Source organism: Myxocyprinus asiaticus, chromosome 12 (genome assembly GCF_019703515.2).
Source record: "Myxocyprinus asiaticus isolate MX2 ecotype Aquarium Trade chromosome 12, UBuf_Myxa_2, whole genome shotgun sequence".
In the NCBI taxonomy this organism is placed as follows: domain Eukaryota; kingdom Metazoa; phylum Chordata; class Actinopteri; order Cypriniformes; family Catostomidae; genus Myxocyprinus; species Myxocyprinus asiaticus.
In genome coordinates, this window is record NC_059355.1 from 8,409,080 (window position 1) to 8,430,774 (window position 21,695).

At 37.6% G+C, this 21,695-nt stretch overlaps 1 protein-coding gene across 1 annotated transcript in view; it reads right to left on the bottom strand.

The window, feature by feature from the left end:
- Window positions 1-21,695, bottom strand: part of LOC127448698 (B-cell lymphoma/leukemia 11A-like) — a 33,823-nt gene that overhangs the window by 5,605 nt on the left and 6,523 nt on the right. The window lies entirely within an intron of this gene.

Genomic DNA, 21,695 nt, shown 5'->3' on the forward strand with positions numbered 1-21,695 from the left:
CTGTGTGGTGTGGTGACCTCCTCGGGAGATTTTTCCATCATAGAAAGGCCACTGTCTTGCCTGCCTATTCTCAAGCTTTTTATAGGATGTACGCATATATACTTTGAGGAGTTAAAATTAAATCCAGTTCATGCTTCTAAATAGGCATAAATTATTATAGTGATAATGTTCCTTATTATGAGCTTAGCAAATTCAGACACTTTAATTTCTTACAAAAGTATTATTATTTTGGTAATCTTGTCTGCTCTTATATAAAGAAACACAAAGACAGAAGACCCAGGCACTTCCTGTCTCTTAACAGCTAGCTTAAGTATAAGACAATGGATTTTCTTAGCTAGTTATGTATATAGGCTAATCCTCCTGTGTTGCTGACATTTAAAACAACCACCTCATCAACAGCAGCCATTACTTGATGGCCTTGTATAAGAGGACGACTTATTGATTACTTTCAACCCTGTACCTCTCAGATCACAGCTGACAATCACATTTTTATACTGTATGCTAACAGCAATGCTGAGGGAAGGGTATGTCAGAAGAATTTGTGGACACTTATACACTTTTTAAAGTAAATAACTGTTATTTCCTGCTAAAAACATCAGCAGAATATCTTTTACTAGGATAAATCTAGGGCATTTTGTATTATTACTTCTGAATAATTCCAATCATAGCGAACAACAAGCCTACGACAAACCTATTTTTTTCCTTCATTTTCTTGCTGCTCGCTCTCCTTGTATATCTCTCTGTCTCACGCTCTTTGTCCTAGTCAGACATCATTGTGTTCACCACAGACAACACAAATACTTCAGTGTCAGAGTGGTGTGTAGGACATATTTATTAACCTACCCACATGTGTTGTTGGCATATGTGTGATTGCAATTCATTTGTTTGAAGGTATTACATTCACCTTTTAGATGAGTTGTGTTTAAAATATTTAGAGCAACTGGCCTCAGTGAACATCTAATATATTTGCAAACTCAAACTCAAACTCAAACTCAAAAAAAAAAAAAAAAAAACAGCCACTTCTTTCAAACCAACTTCAATACACAGAAATGGTGTAGTTGGCACTTTTTAGAAATATGCTAAACTTTGGTGTCCCATTATTACTATTATTTTTTAAAGCATTACAGGCACAAATTCCATGTTCTTTGTAGTCAGAACTATTAGATATGTTTGATAAACAATTATTGAACATAAAATTAACCTAGCGTGAAAGGTATGTAGTTTTAAGCACATCACATGTCTACTTTTAAACTGTATTTAGACATGTCCCAAATTTTGGTAAATTATCTAAATATGAATAAAATAAAATGTGCAAAATAAAATATTATTATATATATATAACTTTAATATTTATATATAATATTTTGAATATTTACTAATATTTGATTTGACCTCCTGAGGTTGACGATCAACATTTTCTGAAGGTTAAGGAGACTGCTTTCACTGACCCTTTGCAGAAAAACTTTTTTAAAAGAGTTTTAGGCCCATTTTGCACCCTATTTATGGAAAGTGCCAACTGCAACCTCTGCTCTTCAGGTTACATTTTATGCCTGAATCCAAGAGCACCATTCAAAAGTCACATGGTAAAAAAAATGCACTAAAGTGTGATTTATAATCCGATTCTTTTCCTAAAACACACAGATAAGACTCAAAGTGAAACCAAAGACTTGAACTTTGCGCTTACAGGGCCCAGAGCAGAGTGTTTGACACCATCAGAAGCATAAAGGTGATGAGTCAACAATTACACAAAATTTACCCAAAATAACTGCACTTCACTCAAGCATCTGTGCCCTCACACCTGACCCTATTTTAATCTAGACTAACAATTATTGTCATATTCAAATCACCTTGATCAAAAGCTCCAAATGGCATACACGGATACTCTTGTGACAAGGAATATGGAAAACCAGATTTGGCCCTGTTTTTACAAGTTAACTTGGCAGCTGGTATAGTTTTGCCAGTTTGAAATGAGGCTATGAAATTAAAATTAGAATTTTGTGGCTTTCAGTCACTGTTTGTTTGCTTTGAGGCTATCTATATGCTAGTGTATTCGATATGCCCATTTAAAATTAGCAATCTTTCTCATCAGTGAATCGGTCCAAAAATATTGATGACTCATCATGCACTATACATACTGTTGTCTAATCAAACACTTTCTAGTATGAAAATGTTCCTCCCCCTAATACTACCTGCAACAGACTAACAAGTAGCCTATAATGGTTCGTGACTGTGAAAAAATTAAAGCTTATCTTACAAAAAGCAACAAACCCTTCGATTAATCCCACCAAAATTTTGTATCAATAGGAAATACATTAACACAGGAAAGACATTTTAGAGCTAGACACATGCATGGACACACACATAACACCCACCCCAACTACAAATTGAAAGTGTCAGAGAAGGGTGAGAACGGGAAGCCATCTTGGGGCCTCTCAAAGAGCGGCAAGCAATAGGTCAGCAGTCACCTTAGCAACGCACATTAAAGAAGGCATACAGACAAAAAAAAGTGGACCAGACGGAGAGGTGAAGGGGATGATGGTTTAAAGGAATGGATTGGGGGAGGTGATGGTAATGAAAGAGCAGACTTTGAGAAAGATGAACTAGATTGGTCTGCTCAGGGTAGAGAGTTTTGTTAGCATACAGAATTGTCCCACAGACACAGCAAACATTTAAGCTAGAAAAACAGGAAAGTGGGAAACGCAGGGTTGTGGCAGCTTGACTGACTCAAATAATTAGCAATTTTTTAATTGCAGCAATATGTGCAATAATTAAATATAATATTATATTATCATAAAAATCAATATTTAACATACATACATATATATATATATATATATATATATATATATATATATATATATATATATATATATATATATTAGTATATACTGTATATACACACAGTATATACATGTAATATTTCATATATAATATTAAGAACAAATTATATTAATATTGGAAATTACAATAACTAATTAATTCATTTATTTGATGCAGATCGCTGACGAAACTCAAACTAAACACTGAAAATTAGCGCAGCTGACATGATTTACCTATGACAAGCTCCAAGGGGAAAATACACAGCGCATACTCACAGACACACGCGCACTGAGCAAAGTCACTTGGAAATTTAATCAAATAATAAATCACATCTTTTAAATTTGCTGCCCTGCATTAGCATATTCGCAGAAGTAAACTCTGATTTATTTGCATATAGCATGGGAATTGATGATCGGATAGGGCTGTCACAATAATGAAATTTGGCTGACGATTAATTGTCAAACAAATAATTGCGATTATGACGATTAATTGCCTGCTTTAGGGCTATGACGATTGTCATAAACGGGTGTGCTTTTTTCTGCATGTGTGCTTCATACACCTTAAGAAGTCATTTTTACACATTTAACTTAACATAAATATCAAATAATAAAAAAGGGATATGTGATCACTGGGGGGGGGGGGGGGGTTGTGGAGGAGGGGGTGTCTGTGTGGGTGCCTCGTGCCGCCCTCCCCCCCGCAAGATGCCGCCCTGGGCAACTGCACATGTCGCCCATGCCTAAATCCGCTACTGCTCCACAGAAATAAAGCGTGCCTCTCCTCCTGTGTCACTGCATGTATGAAATAGGAACATTTGCCATTACACGATCATTTAAAGTGAAATCGGAGTGCTTTGCATTTACTATCACAGTTTGTCCTTGTTCGTTTAGGTTCTCTGGTGTCAGCAGAGGCTCGCGCCCAACTCCCGCTTGTGTTTCTGATTCAGAGTGCTTGAGAAGCTCTTCACGCGCTCTTGAGCTGGTTGACATCCGCGGTGCGGCTCAGTGACACTGGGACTCGGAGTTCAACTGAATGACACACAAACGCGCAATTGGATAGCAATCCGATCTGTGAAAACGCACAAAGTGACTAAATGTAAATACCCCTTAAATCGCTTCAAATCTTGGTCACTGTAATACTGTATATGACCTTGCCCATATAAAAGACTGTTAGAGCTCTTTAAATGTCTCAGTTGTTTCTCCTAGACAGCAATGAGTTTAATGGAGCAAATGGATACTTTTCCATAAGTCTGCTTTCTCACATGAGTTTTCTCTGGATTTCCAGAAGATATCTCAAACAAAAAGATATCAAAGTCTGCAATCAAAAGTCAAAGATTGTAAAATGAACTCAAACATGTCTTATCAAACTCTTCCAAGACCAAATGATCTGAACTTTGCACATTCATTTTATAGCTCTATACTGTTACTTTTTGTCAACAATTGTTTTGTGTGTGTGTGTGTGTGTGTGTGTGTGTGCACGTGTTTTACTTTTATTTCTCCTAAGGAATTTTAGGAGTAATTACTCCAGTATTTAAGTCTCACGAGCCTTACAGTAATAGGTTTTGGTTTAATTAGCGTTAGACTTGACAAAAGGAATGACATGGGGTTCGGTAAGTTTTTGATTCATTAAAAAGATCCTGATGCTACGAGTCATTCATGTGGTAGGAAGCGTTGTATGTTTTGTGGTGTATGTAGATTCAAAAGAATCAACTCAATTGAGTCGTTCATTCAGGAAACGTGCTACAATGGTGGCACTGTATGTTTCCCGCTTTAGATTCAAAAGAACCTAAAGTGCTCATGAGTGGCATTCGCCCGGGTTAACAGAACTGAAAGTCATGAAAATAATTTGGCTGTGGTATTTTTCAAAACTTGGTTCCCAACCCTACTAATAAAGCAATAAAGTGCAGTCTCTGAGCAGTAATATTAGGTGGATGGTACCTTTCTTTATTTACGAATTGTTACTTAAAAGAGTTCCTGAAAAGTCCATAAACACAACTGGCCTTTTCTAACACATAGCATACATGAGGGGTCCAGTATAGCACTAAACTTTACGACCCCGCCATCATTTCCACACTGCTTGACAAAGATTATTTCAAGTCATCCTGTCTCTTCTCTTTTCCTTTCTATGCATTCTCCTGCTCCGTGAGAGGACTACAGGCTTAAACAAGCATGTGATAGTCAGGCTGGTGAGAGGATCCATTCAGGAAGCCCCCTCGGGCAAAGCTCTGGTACTGGGACCAGCACAAAAAGACCAATGTTCCCAATTCACATAACAGCTACGGGGTCAATATTCAAGGCTTTCCATCTGGTGCATCCTGGGGACGAGTGATATTGTAAATCAAGCCATAATTTAATTAAATGTATTTTTAAATAAAAAGTGCTTTAAAACTGTGATCCAGAAGTATTCTGCTGACTACACTCAAATTTATCAAATGTCCTTTCTTTTCAGCTTAATATGCAGAGACAACTAGGCCTATAAGTAAGCGATTTGTAGGTTGATTTCCTTGACAAGTGCAAACATTGTGGCTCTGTGGCTCTTGCAAAAATTGCTATGTTTGTTTGACTGAGCATACACAAAATTGGCTTAACCAATGGTGTGAGTTTGGGGCAGGACTCCCTGTTTATATGACCAATGGAAGACAGGAGGAGTGTTTGGGGAAACCTGTTAGAAAAAAAGATTTCTGAAATTCTGTTTGATGCAGAACTTTCACACTGCAATTTTAAATGGGTAAATGGGTTTAAATGGGTAACCTAAGGGTTAAGTTGCAATGTTCATATAACATTCACATTTAATAGCACTAGCACACAACGAAGAAACTAGGGTAAATGGAGAAAGGACCCTAAACATAACAATTACCATCAATAAGCTTCTATAAGATGGATGCAATGATCACTTGGCTGAGACAGGCCACTCTCACCCCAATTTTTTAAATTTAGGTGACATTGAGCTGGATTCCAGCACTCTGCATCTTTATTTAATTGGATATATATGTCGTAACTTGCATTATGATATCGTAGCAGATGATAGAGTTCTCCAAAAACCGCCGTTGTTTTAGCATCAGTGAGGAGACTGTTAAAAATAGCCAGTGAAATCTGAAATGAAAACCTGTCTACACCTTGTGTTTCCTAAAAGTAATTTTGTCCTAACTGAAAGCAAAATTACTGTGCACCGTAACATAATCACAGCCAATCAGAACACATTTGATGTTTAATCAGTATCCAAACTAAATATGTGTCCAAATAACAAGTGAAAAATATATGCTTCTTGTGAATTTAAGCATTAGGTGCCATTCACAGGATGTGTTCAATAACAGTTAGATGCATTGCAGAAGATTGGAAGATGCAGGGGTCTCGAGACGTGTTTTTAAAAGTTATCGAAAACAAAAGGGTGAATCTCAGGACACCTGTTAAGAAAATGCCCTGGTCCTATTTTACTCTATATAAAAAAATAAAAAAATAAATTAATTAATAAATAAATAAATAAAAATTAAGCCTAATTTATAGGAATGTTCAAGGTTCAATACAAGTTCAGCTCAATCCACAGCATTTGTGGCATAATGTTGATTAACACAACATTTTTTTATTTTGTATTTTTTTGTTTATTGATTTGAGGTTAAATATGACCAGGGCATTTTCTTGTTTTCATGTTTAATGAGATTAACCCCTCAAAATGTGCCGCAATGATCCGAAACAGTCCATCTAGGGCATGTTTACATAGACAAACAATTAAAAAGCAGTGCAAGAATATGTTCTGTGTGCATGGCCTGTTATAAATAAATCAACCTGATATGTATGGATGTTCTTTGTGCAAAACTGCTTTCTGCAAAAGATGGTTTCATGTAGATTTCAGGTAGATTAATCATGGCTGACTTTAGCTAGTTCCAGCTACAAGGTTGTACAGCAGGTTGGTGTTGTCGTAAAAGAATGAGACATGTGGCAGGTGAATCCTATCTGTCATGGCTATCATATTTCAATTGCAATGACAGAATATTAATTAACCTGGGGGTTCTTCATTGTACTCAACTGCAACAGATAAATCAGCTTTTTAACAACTAAGGAATTAAGGAATTTCAAACAGAGCTGGAATGTTACCTGTGCGCCCTTGCCAAAAATCTGTCTGGAGCCCCGTAGATCACAACGCGTATACAGTAAATACTTTTAGAAGACTGTAGGGTCAGAGGTTACAGAGAGCGTGCTATTTTCTCTGTTGAAAAGACAAGCATTGCTGGTCACCAGTATATGTTGTGTTTTGGATGCTGGTGGGCTGGTGTTCCTACCAGGCTTCTAAACTAACTTAACCAGCGAGACATCCCCACTGGCCCACCACCTAGACCGGCACCAAACCAAACCAGCATAAACCAGCCTGGACTAACATGGAAATTCATGCTGGTTTTAGCTGGGGGGGGTTCCGCTGGGTTCACCAGGACATCTAGCTGATGTAAACACATGTCAACAACACTTATTAATCTCATGGAGAACAGGGTGAGCCATTTGTTTGCTTGTACGTTTTTGCCAGTTTAAGAGTGAGCGTTTATGTAGATGTGGTTATGTCGAACTCTTTTGATGGCTGTGAATGAACTCAGAAGACAATAAATTAAGGGACAAAAGCTTCCTTATTTGCTATAGATGTCGGGAGACATTTATTTATTTTCTCCTGAAAATAAATGTATCATTTAATCACCCTCATTTTGTTTCAAACCGTATTACTTTCTTTCTTCAGTGGAACTCAAAAAGTGAGGGTGAGGACAGAATTTTCCTTTTTCGGAGAACTATCCTTTTAGGACACTCGTGCAGTTAACTAAAGTAATATAACTGTATGAAAAGTGGAAAGAGTGATCGAGAGAAGCAACAAGAGTAAGAAGGGGTACTCTGAAGGAGCTCTGGCCCTCTGGTGACAGCAGGATTTACTGTAAACTCAGACAGCTGCAGGACAGCACACAGTCTTGTGATCCATCTCTAGCTCTGCACTATAAGGGCCCTTATTCCAGGCCCCAGACATTCCAGGGAGGCGCTGGCAAGACCGTACACATACATGGCCCCGCTGAGGTCAAGGGACACATATCCGTGAGCGGTGGAGCCAAGCGAAGAGTATTTGACAGAGTGGTGTAGGAGACGTGCATCAGCTTGTTGGGTTCTGCTCTCGTTCTCGTACTTTGAAGTATTTTAAGGAACAATCATATACAGCCGCAGTGTCTTCTGTACTACAGCACTTAAACATCGAGTATTAGAACTCAATTATATAGAACAACATTTAATTCAATGCTATACTACAACATCTAGCCAACATTAATTATGGCAATTGAAGCTTCATATTTACATACAGAAATTTTGAATCTTCATAGTTAGACACATAGTTAGGGGCCGTTCACACCGAATGTGTCCTTGCGCTTAAAAAACTTGACTCAGTGCTACGAAAAGAGCAGAACACAGATCTCGAGACATGTTTTTAACAGTTGAAGTTCTTTTAACTTGGCATGGCAAATAAAACGTGCCGTGCCTGCGCAAGGCGCTGTAAAAAGCAACGGTCAAAAATGTCTGTCTAGCGTATGCATACGTAGGAAAACAACTGCGAAACAGCATGGACGGACACAAAAACGTGTCCTACTTTAAGTATGGAAATAGAGCAGAATGCAGGTGTCTCGAGATGTGTTTTTAACAGCTGACATTCTTTTTAACTTGACATGGCTTCTAAAAACTCAGCGCACCTGTGCAATACCCTAAAAAAAACAACAACAAAAAAAACAGCGAGACGCAGCAAAATGGTCAAAGACTTCCATCTAGCACATATTTACATTACAAAAACTATTGAAAAACTGTGCAGAACGTTCCCTTAGCTTGTCCCTTAAGTGATTTCTAGAATGTTCTAGGTGGTTGCTTACTGGCCCACGGCAAAAGAGCCCATACTCTCGATAATATTAAAGGGATAGTTCACCCAAAAATGAAGATTCTCTCTTCATTTACTCACCCTCATGCCATCCCAGATGTGTATGACTTTTTTCTTCTGAAGAACACAAACTAAGATTTTTAAAGGAATAGTTCACCCAAAAATGAAGATTCTCTCATCATTTACCTCATGCTATACCAGATGTGTATGACTTTTCTCTTCTGCAGAACACAAATGAAGATTTTTAGAAGAATATCTCAGCTCTGTAGGTTCATACAAGTGAATGGGTGCCAACATTTTGAAGCTCAAAAAATCACAAAGGCAGCATAAAATTAATCTGTATGACTCCAGTGGTTAAATCTGCATTTTAAGAAGTGATATGTTAGGTGTGGGAGAGAAAAAGATCAAATTTTGATTCCTTTTTTTAACTGTAAATCTACACTTTCATTTTCACTTCTACATTCTGGTGTGGAAGTGACTTTCACATTCAGCAACCTACTGGCTGGTGCTGGTCAAAGGAGGATATTGATGGTAAAAAGTACTTAAATATTGATCTGTTTCTCATCCACATCTATCATATCACTTCAGAAGACATGGATTTAACTACTGGAGTCATATGGATTACTTTTATGCCTTGTTTATCTCATTTTTGGATCTTCTGAGTTCTGGTCAACATTCACTTTCATTACTGTATATGGACCTACAGAGCTGAGCTATTCTTCTAAAAATTTTCATTTGTGTTCTGCAGAAGAAAGAAAGTCATACACATCTGTGATGGCATGAGAATGAGTAAATGATTAGAGAATTTTCATTTTTGGTTGAACTATCCCTTCCCTAGATATGGCTCAAATCTCTCTTTCAATGTAAACCTCAGAGAATTTATTGTCCAAAATATTGTCCGACAAGCTGCGCGATTTGAGGTAGGCTATTATTAATGTCCATAGCACAAATAATTGGAAGTTACATGCCCAAGCTTTAAAATACACAACTAGAATTCTCACCATGGCCGTAACCACCTTAGACATTGAGGGATGCGTCCCAGCAGTGTTCGGAAAAGTTGTGGCTAATCAATATGTGTTTTTCAAAGACAGATTCTTAAACTTTTACATTTGGGCCCCACTGATTTTCTTTGCAACACTTCTTTTCCATATGTGTACTCACATGAAGACTTCTGCCTTTTTATACATGACAGAGAAGGCTCTATACCACAACGAGGGCATCTGTTCTCTCAGTGTTTTGGGCCTCTGAGTTTAGATGTTTCTTTGTGTATGTGACAGTGTCTCTGTGTGTGTCTGTCTACGATAGTTCACTGTGACAGGCGAGGAGGGCAGGGGTTCACAGAGCAGGGCAGGAGATGACCCATTCTCAACCAGCTGATCATGACAAGACAAGAGCAAAGAGGAGAGATGTGAGGGGGATCAGAGTAGGGAATGATTTTGGTTACTAAATTCACAAGCCCTTGCCCTGCCTTATCACTGCTCCCACTGCTTGGGTCCATGTGTAGCTTAGACTCAAGTTTGTTGGATATTGGATCTAGGATATCCAATATGATACTGCACACAAAAATGGCAATAGACGGCTAAATTCACAAGTTGCATTCTGATTGGTTCATTTCTATGCAACTTTCAGGAGTCAGGGGGTTTGCCAATTTGGTGGTTTCAAATTTTTTAAAGAATTTTATATTTTTGTTTGGGCACTTAATAGCAAGTAAACTAGATATCCATAAACAGAGCAGTATATGCAGTTTTTCTGTTACGTTTGTGAAATAATCTGTACATATTACTTTTAGATTAACATAATTTTAGAAGTCTACACACATTTTCGCAAATAATTTCAGTGTTTTCTGTACAACTGATCGCAGACCGACACTGCTGTGCAATGATCTAAATCAGTTTGTTCCATGCCGGTCTTTAATTGTGGTATCAACAATTTAAAATAAACCCGCCCCTAAATGACACGTAAAACAAAACTGTGATTGGTCACTTTACAAGTCATTCAGACTGACATTTCCTGTCTAAATGGGCAGTTCTTGGCCACAATAGAGCACAAAATTTGGGTTACGGGAGTAAAAATCCCAATAATTGTTTCTATACAGGAACTGATTTTTAACAATAACGTATAAATCTTTAAAGATATACTTACCGTAAGTTTTAAGGTTGAGTTTTTAATAGCAGAATTTAGGTTGAAGGACTAAACTACCCAAGATTCTGAAGGGCAACGATCCACCAATCAAAGAATCACAGTGAACAAAGTGCACCAAACAACCCTTGGAGTGAACACCCACTCCCATGGCGCACTGCAAATTATGCAAATGAACCTGTCAAATAAATATTTCAAATAATTTTTACTTAAAATCAAAGTTTGTAATGGTGCCATTCACTTCAGAGCTGGTTGGTTTGGTTCATGGCTTAGAACTCTTTTCTAAAATACCTATGGGAAAAATACTTCCGGAACAAAGTTGACTGAAAGAGTGGGCGGGCACTGTACTGCTCAATGAGATGCAAAGTGGACCAGACTTAATGCCAGTGGTCAAAAGCCTGGCTGCATGAGACTATATGTAGCTTGGCACACCAACATCACATGTCAAATAAAGTTCATCTACATATGCACGTCAAACAAACCATAAGAACATTTATAGATACCATAAAAATTGCTTGACATGTTTTCCCTCGATGAAAGCATTGCATTGTTTCAACATTCCCATCAAACTCTCTTTCTTGCCTTAAACGCTGGTAGACCTGCTTTCACATGCAAACTCAACACGCCACTTAAACTGTCATGGTCCTTTATGTCCAGTCAGTAAGACCCTAAATGGAAGCTTTGTGACGGTTTCATGCTTGCATTATACAAGTGCTCAATTTGTTACAGCCATATTGTCACTACGGTGTTGCTCAAATGCAAGAAGAGGCAAACAAACTAGAGAAAGAGGGATGAGGAGACAGAGGAAAGAAAGAGATACTGAGGCAGGGGGTCTAAGACAGGATTAAATGAAAGATTGAAAGAGCAGAGCAAACAGAAAAAGAATAAGAGGATAGAGAGACTGGTGGGACAAGAGAGAGAGAAATACATCGATAAGTGTTACAGCAAAATAACCTCTTTAATTGGTAATGTGCTCTCACTATACTCAATGATTGTTCCATGCCGATGACAGCTGATAGGGTGAGATGCTAAAGACATATGATGGGACATCTGCTCTCTGGCTAGACAGTGAACAATTCTTGACACTGTTTTGAACATTTGACATTGCTGACCAAAGAAATAAAGGGATTCCAAAGACAAACCATCGGCAAAGGGTAATCAAAGACTTCTCAAAGAAATAGTTTATGCAAAAATTGAAATTCTGTCATTGTTTATTCACCCTCATGCATCAAACATATATTACTTTATTTCTGGAACACAAAAGGATATATTTTGGCGAATGTTCACACTGCTCTTTCCAATGAAAGCATAGTGACCAGTAGGAACGGGAATGGTTAGGATTTAACAGTTCCTTCTCTGATACTGATTTCTCTTAATGAGTCATGTTCCTTAACAATTCTTTTAGTACTTTGAAATTAGAAATACAATTATTTTAGCATTTACTTATTCTTATTGCATTTCAAGCTGGACATGACAAAAGTAATTAATTGCAATAATAAAAAGGACCAGCTCATAAAAGTGATATGTTCAGGAATTGGACTATACTTGACATGGTGTATGTTTTGCACTGTACAGATTCAAAAGATCCGGCTCATAAAAGTCATTGGTTTCGGGAATCGGACTACACTGGTAGCATTGTATGTTTTTGATTAACTAAAAAGAACCAGTGTCATGGCTTGTAGAAGACAAGGCAAGACACGTGGATCTATATTCAAGGTATTTAATGAAAACTCATGATGTACAAGGAAAACAAAGCAAACAAAAAACAAAGGAGTGAGGAAAAAAAAAAAAAAAAAAACAACAGCATTTACACAGATATGAATTGACAGGGAACAAGAGAAATATGATGGCTAAATATACACAAGGCCTGATAGGCTAAAGGAGACACAGCTGAAAACAATGAGGGAACCAGGGAACCAGACATGACGAAGATGGCAACAATAAATTTCAAAATAAGAGTCCAAGAAGAAACCACACAATAATAACATGACAACCAGCTCAAAAGAGTCTTTTTTTTGGGAATCGGACAATACTGGATGAGCTGTTTAGTGATGTAGATTTTAAAAACTATCACAAAAGAGTCATTTGTTTGCGAATCAGACTACACTGGTAGCAATGTAGGTTTTGCACTGTAGATTCAAATGAACCTGCTAACAAGAGTCATTTGTTCAGGAATCAAACTATACTGGATGCAGTGTATGTTTTGTGCTGTAGATTCAAAAGAACTGGCTCATAAGTAATTTTTTCGGGAATCTGACTAAACTGGACATGCTGTATGTATTTAATTTACTGAAATAGAACCGGCTCATAAGAGTCATTTGTTCGGGAGTCAGACTAAATTGGACATGCTCTATGTTTCATGCTGTAGATAAAAAATAAAAAAAACTGGCTTATAAGAGTCATTTGTTTAAAAAATCTGACTATACTGGACACGCTGTATGTTTCACATTAATGATTCAAAAGAACTGGCTCATAAGAATAATTTGTTCAGGAATCAGACTACACCAGATGCACTGTATGTTTTGCGCTGTAGATTCAAAAGAACTGGCTCATTAGATAATACCAAACGTCACTGGTTCTTGCATGTGTTGTAGGCTATCTGAGAACACAAATGAGATTTGAGAGCTACAGCAGATGACAAAATCTTCCAGTCTTGTCATCTGCTGATTTTCATTTTGGACTGTTTGTCAAACAAATTTGTATGGCTACAGAAGACTGGAATATACAAGCTGATATTTATTTGGTGCTTTTAAGGTCTTTTGAAGCTTGACAGCCATTTGTCATGAAAAGGGAGAAGCAGTAACAGGTAAAGGTCAAACTATTTCCCCACCGTAGTGGCCATTTTTTTTTTTTTCGAATGAAGGAGGAAACTCGATGGACAATGAGAGCACATCTAAGCGACCTCAATCTTGACAGCGATGGCCTCAGTTACTTTGACCCTCACTTTCACAAAATAAATTACATCTCATGTAGTCTAAACACAAATATGGTAGAACTAAACCTATTCATGGATGAGTGCAACAGGAGAATTTTGTGAATGTATAGTTTGTAGACCCATCCACATTCAGGGGGGATATTGATAGGGTGTCTACAGCTCAAGTATTCACTTACCAAACAAAGCTACACAGCACCATCTGGAAGTGGTGGCCCACTTCGTAGGGTCAGAGACGCCGTATCAGAAACTATCACAGACATACAGAAACTGAAAATGTGAAAAAGAGACATCAACAGAACGAGATCGGAAAAACAGATAGATTGAGAAAACACACTCTATCGCACTTACACACACACAACCAACAGAATCAAACACACAAAGATGCAGAAATGCACACTGTGACACACAGAGACCCCTGTTGTGCATGAGAGCCCCCACAAAAAAATCTGCATAAATGCATATGCAAATGTACAGGTCAACTGAAGACAAGTGAAGAGCGTGCAAAGGAACATATTTATCCATCTCTATGCGAAACAGACTTTTTATCGAATGCACACACAAAGAATTCTGGGTTATGTATCATTCGTTATGTTTTGCCCACTGCCAGCTAATTCTTCTTTTCCATACAAAACTGGATGTGTCATTTTTTTCTTGACATCTGTCATGTTCAATTCACAATGTATGTATATATCATCCAAAACAATCCAATGATCAATGCTATCTCTTGGCTTATTTCTTGCATTGTCTTCTCTTTCTTGTGTTTGTGTGTCTATATATGCCCACATGATGTGATTTGTCTTTAAAACAGGCAAGCAAGTGAAGACAAGGCCAGCCAACTGGTTTGAACTAGTCCAGGAGTAAGCGCCTCTTTGCCTTCAACCAAAAAACAAAACGAAACCTAGTGGCATTTGATATATAGGCAGCAGGTATGAGGGCTGTGTACGTGTAAGAGTGCATGTGTGCATGTTGTCTAGTCCAATTCAAAAGACCTGGAGCTCAGCCAAGTTGATCTAGAAATGGACAGCGACCGTCAGGGTGAGCGGATGCGCCCCCCCCCCCCTTCATCAGCCTGACCCTCCGTTAACTTAAAGAATACATGCCCAGCAAGCGCTGCTCTTCTCAGTTACTTTCTCTTCCTTTACTTCATTCCTTCTTCTTAAATGTAGTTCTTTTTAACTTTCTCAGAATTTTAAGTTTATCTTACATTAAAATTAAACACAGGCGCTTCAGAAAACTCTGAATATGAGTCATTTGTAAAATTTTTGTCATTTTTGAAGCTTGACAGCTCCTGGTCCCCATTTACTATTATTGGATGGAAAGGAGCAGCTTGAACATTTTACTTAACATCTCCTTGTTTCATTTTACAGAAGATTTTTTAAATGGTTGATCTATCCCTTTAACACTCTCCTCAACCTGCCCTCAAATATCTATTTTCATCTGTCTGGTTTCCTTACTTGTTCTGGTTGCATTTTTGTAAATGTTTCTTTCTCATTCTCTCGGTTCCTCTCTCGTTCCATCTAAAGCTCTTCAGCGAGCGACACATAGATAATTCCGGCATCTTCCCCCATGCTCTATTCAGGATAAACAAAGTGCCTCAAGTTCAGCCCCCACCCGGGACCCTTAAACAAAGCCATCTATCATGCTGTCTGGCCCGACCTGTTTGGCCACAGCCAGGGCCGCCTTAGCCTCCGAGCCCCCCGCCCTGAGCACAATCCCTCCATTGTGCCCCTGTCGGCCTCCCTGCCGGTCTCTTCTCACACCCCATGACATAGACACAGGGTTAAGTCAGGCTCCAGAGGTGAGCCAGCACCTGTGATGAGGCACATAATGGTAGTGCCAGCTGCAGTTCATCTTACATTAAAATTAAACACAGGCGCTGATTTCTTAAACCTACCTTCAATGGCAAAAACCCAGTCACTGCATGACCGTGGTCCACGCATCAAATTCAGGGAAAATATCCAGATTTCTGCAAGACTAGCAGCACAAAACAGAATTGCAAAAATAGTTTTTGGACACTGCCCCCATCCTCCATTGGTCAACCAAACAGATGTTCCTCATTCATAACACAACACAAGTACATATTGTAGTCTCAATGTTGCCACAAGAGGCGCACTAGCGGACATTATTTCAAACTGTCCACTTCTATGGTGAGTTTTCTCTTTCAAGCCATCAGCTGTCATGGTGTAAAACAGTTTGAAGAAAATATTGCTGAGCAAATAAGTTAAAGTCAATATATTTATAGCAACTAACCTTAATAATAACACATCCAGTTTAATGGCACAGACTTTTGAAGGTTACTCTATTGCCTCCTTGAGTACTAAGGTTTGTTACCACCACATAGCGCAAGAACGCATGTTAAGTATGTTCAACCAGACTGCGCAATGGGAATGCGCTGGCTAAGTGCTCGCATTTGAGTACGCGTATTTGCGTAATGTATGTTTCTGGATATAGTTATCACTGCATTTTAAACTGCAATTAAATAAAAAAATTTAAAAACTTGAAAAAACATAGAAACAATTACTCACTTAACCTTTAGTGAAGTCAATAAATGCAATCCTTTGGGCACATGTGCAGAACTAGGTCACTTCATTGACGATCATACCGTCATTTAGGTAAGAAATGTACTTTACGAGTACACAAGCAAAACAAAAGCTTGGCCAGAGCATTGCAAATGCGCTGTCCAGTTGAACATACTTATCGTGTGTACTTGTGTTACTGTGGCGGTAATAAACCGTGGCACTCAAGGGGGCGACAGAGATACCTTCAAATGTGTGTGCCATTAAATCTTATTGAAGTATTATAGTAAACGTAAGCTTGGAGACATTTATAAAGTATTGCTATTGAAAGTCATACTTACTGAAGTTCAGCACAATATTACATTAAGTGGAAAGTTATCATTCAAAACTATTGGCCGATTAATCCGCTATCTACCTGTTTTCCCACCTTAGTTATCGGTATCAGCAAAACCTATGTCTTTGGCTCTTGTCTGGTGCTTGGGAAGCGGATGTTTGTTTACCATTTCATAAAATGTTAATTGTTATATAAAATTATTATGAAGTAGCTTAAACAGTGCAACTTGGAGAAAATACTCTAAAAATATGTTTTAAGGTTGCACAGCTCTTTTCTGCTCTGATTATTTCTTGAGTGTCTTTCTTCGCCTGGCGCATATCAACAGGATGAACTCATAATGGGCTAATCAAATATGCTAAATAATTGCCAATTACCTAGAGGGACTAATGGTCATTAGAATTTACAACAAGGTAATGAACTAAAGTCTGCACGTACCATGCATATTCATAAGGCAATCAAGGCTTTGAAGATTAAAGAAGTGCTTCAAATTCAAATGAGCCACCGAATATTATCAGCGAGATTCAGAAAGAGAGAGAGAGGGAGAGAGAGAGTATGTCTTCCAAGATAAAAGCCTAAACATTTTGTTGCATTCCCTTTCAGTGCCTCCATTGCAGTAAATTAGCAAAATTAAATACTCAGGTTCAAAGAATTGAATGATATAATCAGCCTCTTTACAGAACTGCTTCTATTGTGCTTTTCACAGTTACATATTATTAAATGCATATTTGCCCATCTATTCATTGTCAATAGCCATTTCCAAAGTTAAGTATCTTTACAGATGCTAATTAACGTTGACTTCTTTCCCCATATATATAAATTCAACAGTTTCAATTCACAGTGTAGCAATGCAACTCCAGTCCGACTGACTGACCGAAAGGCTTATGTTTCCAAAATAAATTTAGTGTGCATGAAAAGTGTGGATAAAGAGGTAAAAATAAAGTGGAGGGGAGATGTAGGAGAAAGAGATTTTGGAGGAACCATGACCCAAGATGCAGACAGTGAGGGGCCTCCTGGGTCTTTATCTCATTCTATAGAACACAGATAAGACAGACCAGCTGCAGACCACACATGCACGCACACATATATATCGAGTCCACCATTTTACAACAATACCTTGTCCTGGAAATACCCAAAAATAAGTGACAACACAGGTGACTCTTCAGTGGAGAAGAAGGACTAATAGATGTTTAGCAGAAATACGTATACATACACCAGTCTAATGCAGAATTCTGTGGAATGAACTTAAATATGGTAAAATGTGTTAAACAGAGAATACTACACTCTGATGTGTGGATAAAAATACAATCTAATTCACCAAGTTATATAATAAACAAAAACTCAAGAGGCAGAAGATGTAAAATTTTGCGAAGCTTTCTGGAAAGTTTTGCATGTGCAGACTCTGTATGGGCTTGCTAATATCAGTCATTATTTTACACACTGTAAATAGCATATTCCATGTCAGCTCTATTAGATGTTTTTAAGGAAAATAAAGCAAAATCAAAGCCAGCAATAAACTGTACAGTGTAAAGGCCAAAGTGTACTTTGCTATTCTGCGTAACGCTATGTCTCACGTATAGTGCTCATGGAGCAAATTTCCAGTTTAACCATTTTTACCATGTTTTAATCTATTCCGCAACATTTTGTAGATTTTTCAACAAAATCAGCACAGAAATTTACAAAAAAGTCAGATTCTGTCTGCACCTATACTAATCGAAACACTCTAATTCATCCTCGCATTCATGCGCACAAAAAACTCATTGTAAATACAATATTTTGACATGACTGGAGAATACCAAAAGCGAAATCTGTAACTGACACATTTCACGATTAGTTGATTGCAGCAGATTAATTTTGATTAATTGTGCATCTCTACACACAGTATATTTACACACATATATACTGTATAAGCCCCCTGATAGCATGCAAGTGACATCAACCCACATGGATAGTTGATAAATAACACAGACCTGATTTTTTTCAACATCTAGATTTTAGGTTAATATTTATATGAGTATATAAATATATAAATAAGTGATATACTTATATAGTCCTGCAGTGTGACAAATACATTCTTAAAGAACAAATATTCCATATGGTCTCTCAATAAATAATAATCTTGCAAAATAACTATACAAAATTTTTTGTTTGAAATAGTTTGATTAATTATAACATGCCACACTGCAGGAAACGGCTGTTAAGTTTAAAAAGTGTCTTGTCAACCACAAATATTTAAACGTGACTACATATAAACAAACACTTTGCCGCCTACTCTGTGCCAACTGAAAGGGAACCCTTTGGCAGCATCTGCCAAGTCAAACTCGCTGTCAGGTTCTGTTGAGACAGACTCTGCAAACCATAGACATAAACACATACACACTTGCTCACCCACTGACAAATTCAACCTTTGAACAAATCATCCACTTAATATTTCTATGACATAACATTAAAAATAAAACTGCATTCAGTCGCTGTATGCATCAGCTCCAATGTGCACTATACAGTTTCAAATCATTCAGAGAAAAATAACTTTAGCTGGGTTAGATCAAGATAAAATAGATCCTTGGGGTAATTGCAGTTGCAGGTTACCACTTTGTTTAGTGTTGTTACCCACTATAAGCTTGAAAAGTTCCACAGTGATGGTGCACTATTGGGGGATCTCCAAATTTCCTGTCTCTTCTCTTTCCACTTGCTCTCTTGCAGCTAATGATCCATAACCGTCCATGGCAGGAGAAGAGTGGATCATTGCCAAAGATGTCAAAGCCAAGGCCAAGAACAACAGCCTCCACTGGAGAACATAACAGAAAGAGTCCATTTCATCCTAATTAATCACGTGAAGTAGTTGTTACACGTAGTTAACGTGTAATGTAAATATGATCTCGACAATAAAATATTGTTGTTAACTCTAATTTTATTTGATATCTTCAAAGCTCTGCTCTTTGTGTTTACATCTTGAAGAACTGCTTTTTAAGTCAAGGGGACCAGGCAAAGGCTTATAAAATACTAATAAAATAGGGATCACCTATTTAAGCCTCAAAGAAAATGGCTTCATATGGACATCCTTAAGAAAATAACTGCCGAAAAAGAGAGACATAGTAGATAAGGGGGTTGGGGGATGGAAGTCTGTGCATAAGGGGGTTATTGCCCCGTCCGAATTCCTGGTCTGCTTGGGGGCATTTAGACTTGAATAAAATGGGGGTGTGATGCGCTGTTGTTAAGGGAGGGGGGGTATTAAAAGCTGCTGTGTCCACATGCATATCTTAAATTGTTTATCATGCAAATTTATCCGAGCATGAACCTTTAACGGATTCAACATTTACAGCCGATACAGAATTCCATCTGTTGTGACGGACATCTGCTTGCGCGACGCGAGACTGCCGATCACGCATGTGCTTTACATGTAACAGTGAAGGCGTGTGACCTGTCTAAACCATGGCGGGCAAGCACTCAGCGTCCGGAGAAACACACAAAGATAGGCTGTATGGCATTACAAGCCATGGCTTTATGGGGAAACAAAACATGGACTGTACTATATCTATGAACTAATGCAATTACACAACAAATAGTTTGTTAAGTGACCTAAACAATGTGCCAAAAATAGGCTAATTAAAAAATATTCAGCCTGATCTCATGAAAATTACGTGAATGTTTTTCCAAATTATATGACGTGGTTCACAACACATATTGCGGCAGTTCAGAGGTAAAATGTCCACTGTGTGGCGCTAAAAGCGAGTAAAAGTTTGTCCCTAACAGATCAGATATTTAAAATTAATTCTCTATCGAGTTTTAAATTAACAAAACCTACCTACCTCCCTACCTTACACCTAACCTTTACCGATAGTGTCATAAAAAGTAAATGTGAGGTGAAAAATGCAATTGCTAAACCATGTCATTTTGTGGTGCTTCTATGTCACTTTTGGCTCACATATCGACTTGCGTGCTCTTCAGGACTCATACCCTGTCCTTTGTATTGCAAGTGCAACATCCCATCAGTTGAGCCACTGTGCAAATTGGCAACTGCACGTTTTCACCCTTAACAGTGAAAGATCTACAAAAATGGATAGATGCCATACTTTTTCCACATTATGATCTCAAGCCAAATTCCAACTTCCAAAACATTATAATATATACTAATCATAAGCCAAATGGAAAAGTTTTTCTAGCTCAAACACTGTAAAAAAAAAAAATAATAATTTAAATAAGTAAACTTAAGTGAAGCAACCAGCTGCAAAGCATTTTTGGGTTTACTCAACTTCAGGCAAATTACTTAACAATTCAAGTTGGATTGTACTGTAAGTTCCTGTAACTCAATACAATAAGTTAAGCAAACTCAAAATATTAATGATTATTAAGTCCAATACACTTGACATTGTATGTGCTAACTGTTTGAAAATGTAAGTTGCTCTGACTTAAATGGCATAAAAGTTTACTTTTTTTATTTCTTTAACCTCAACTTTTTCTACATTAGATTCTCCTCTGCTTTAGATACAATCAACCTTTAAAATGGTGTTTATCTGACAAAATTAAAGTTGGATTTTTTTCAATTATTTTTTTGACAGTGCACTAACCTAATAACAGTATCCCAGTGGAAACAGCTTTACATTGAACACCATAAACTGCTTAACTACCTTAGTCTGGATGCATTTACATATTACTTTACATTTCTGTAAATTCATCGACACTTTTATCAAAAGTGACTTACAGTGCATTAAAAAAAATTTGAATAAAAAAATATATATATACAGTATATATTCACAGTATATATATACTACAACCTTGGCATTGCTAGCACAATGCCCTATCAGTTGAGCTTCAAGAACATATGCTTTTATTTATTTTTTTGGGTGCTGTGTGGCCAACGCAAAGGGAAACCTCCCGTAATTATGAAAATGACTAGAATCAGCACAGATCTGTAGGAATGGGACAGCTCAAAGACAGGTCTTGTCTTTGACAGCTGAAAATAATTTTCTTTTCTTTTTTTCCAGCATGAATGTAACACTTTGCAGCCATATATTTACTGGTATGATATGACCTTGTGACAACCACACTGAATGCAGCAACATCTGCAAAACCC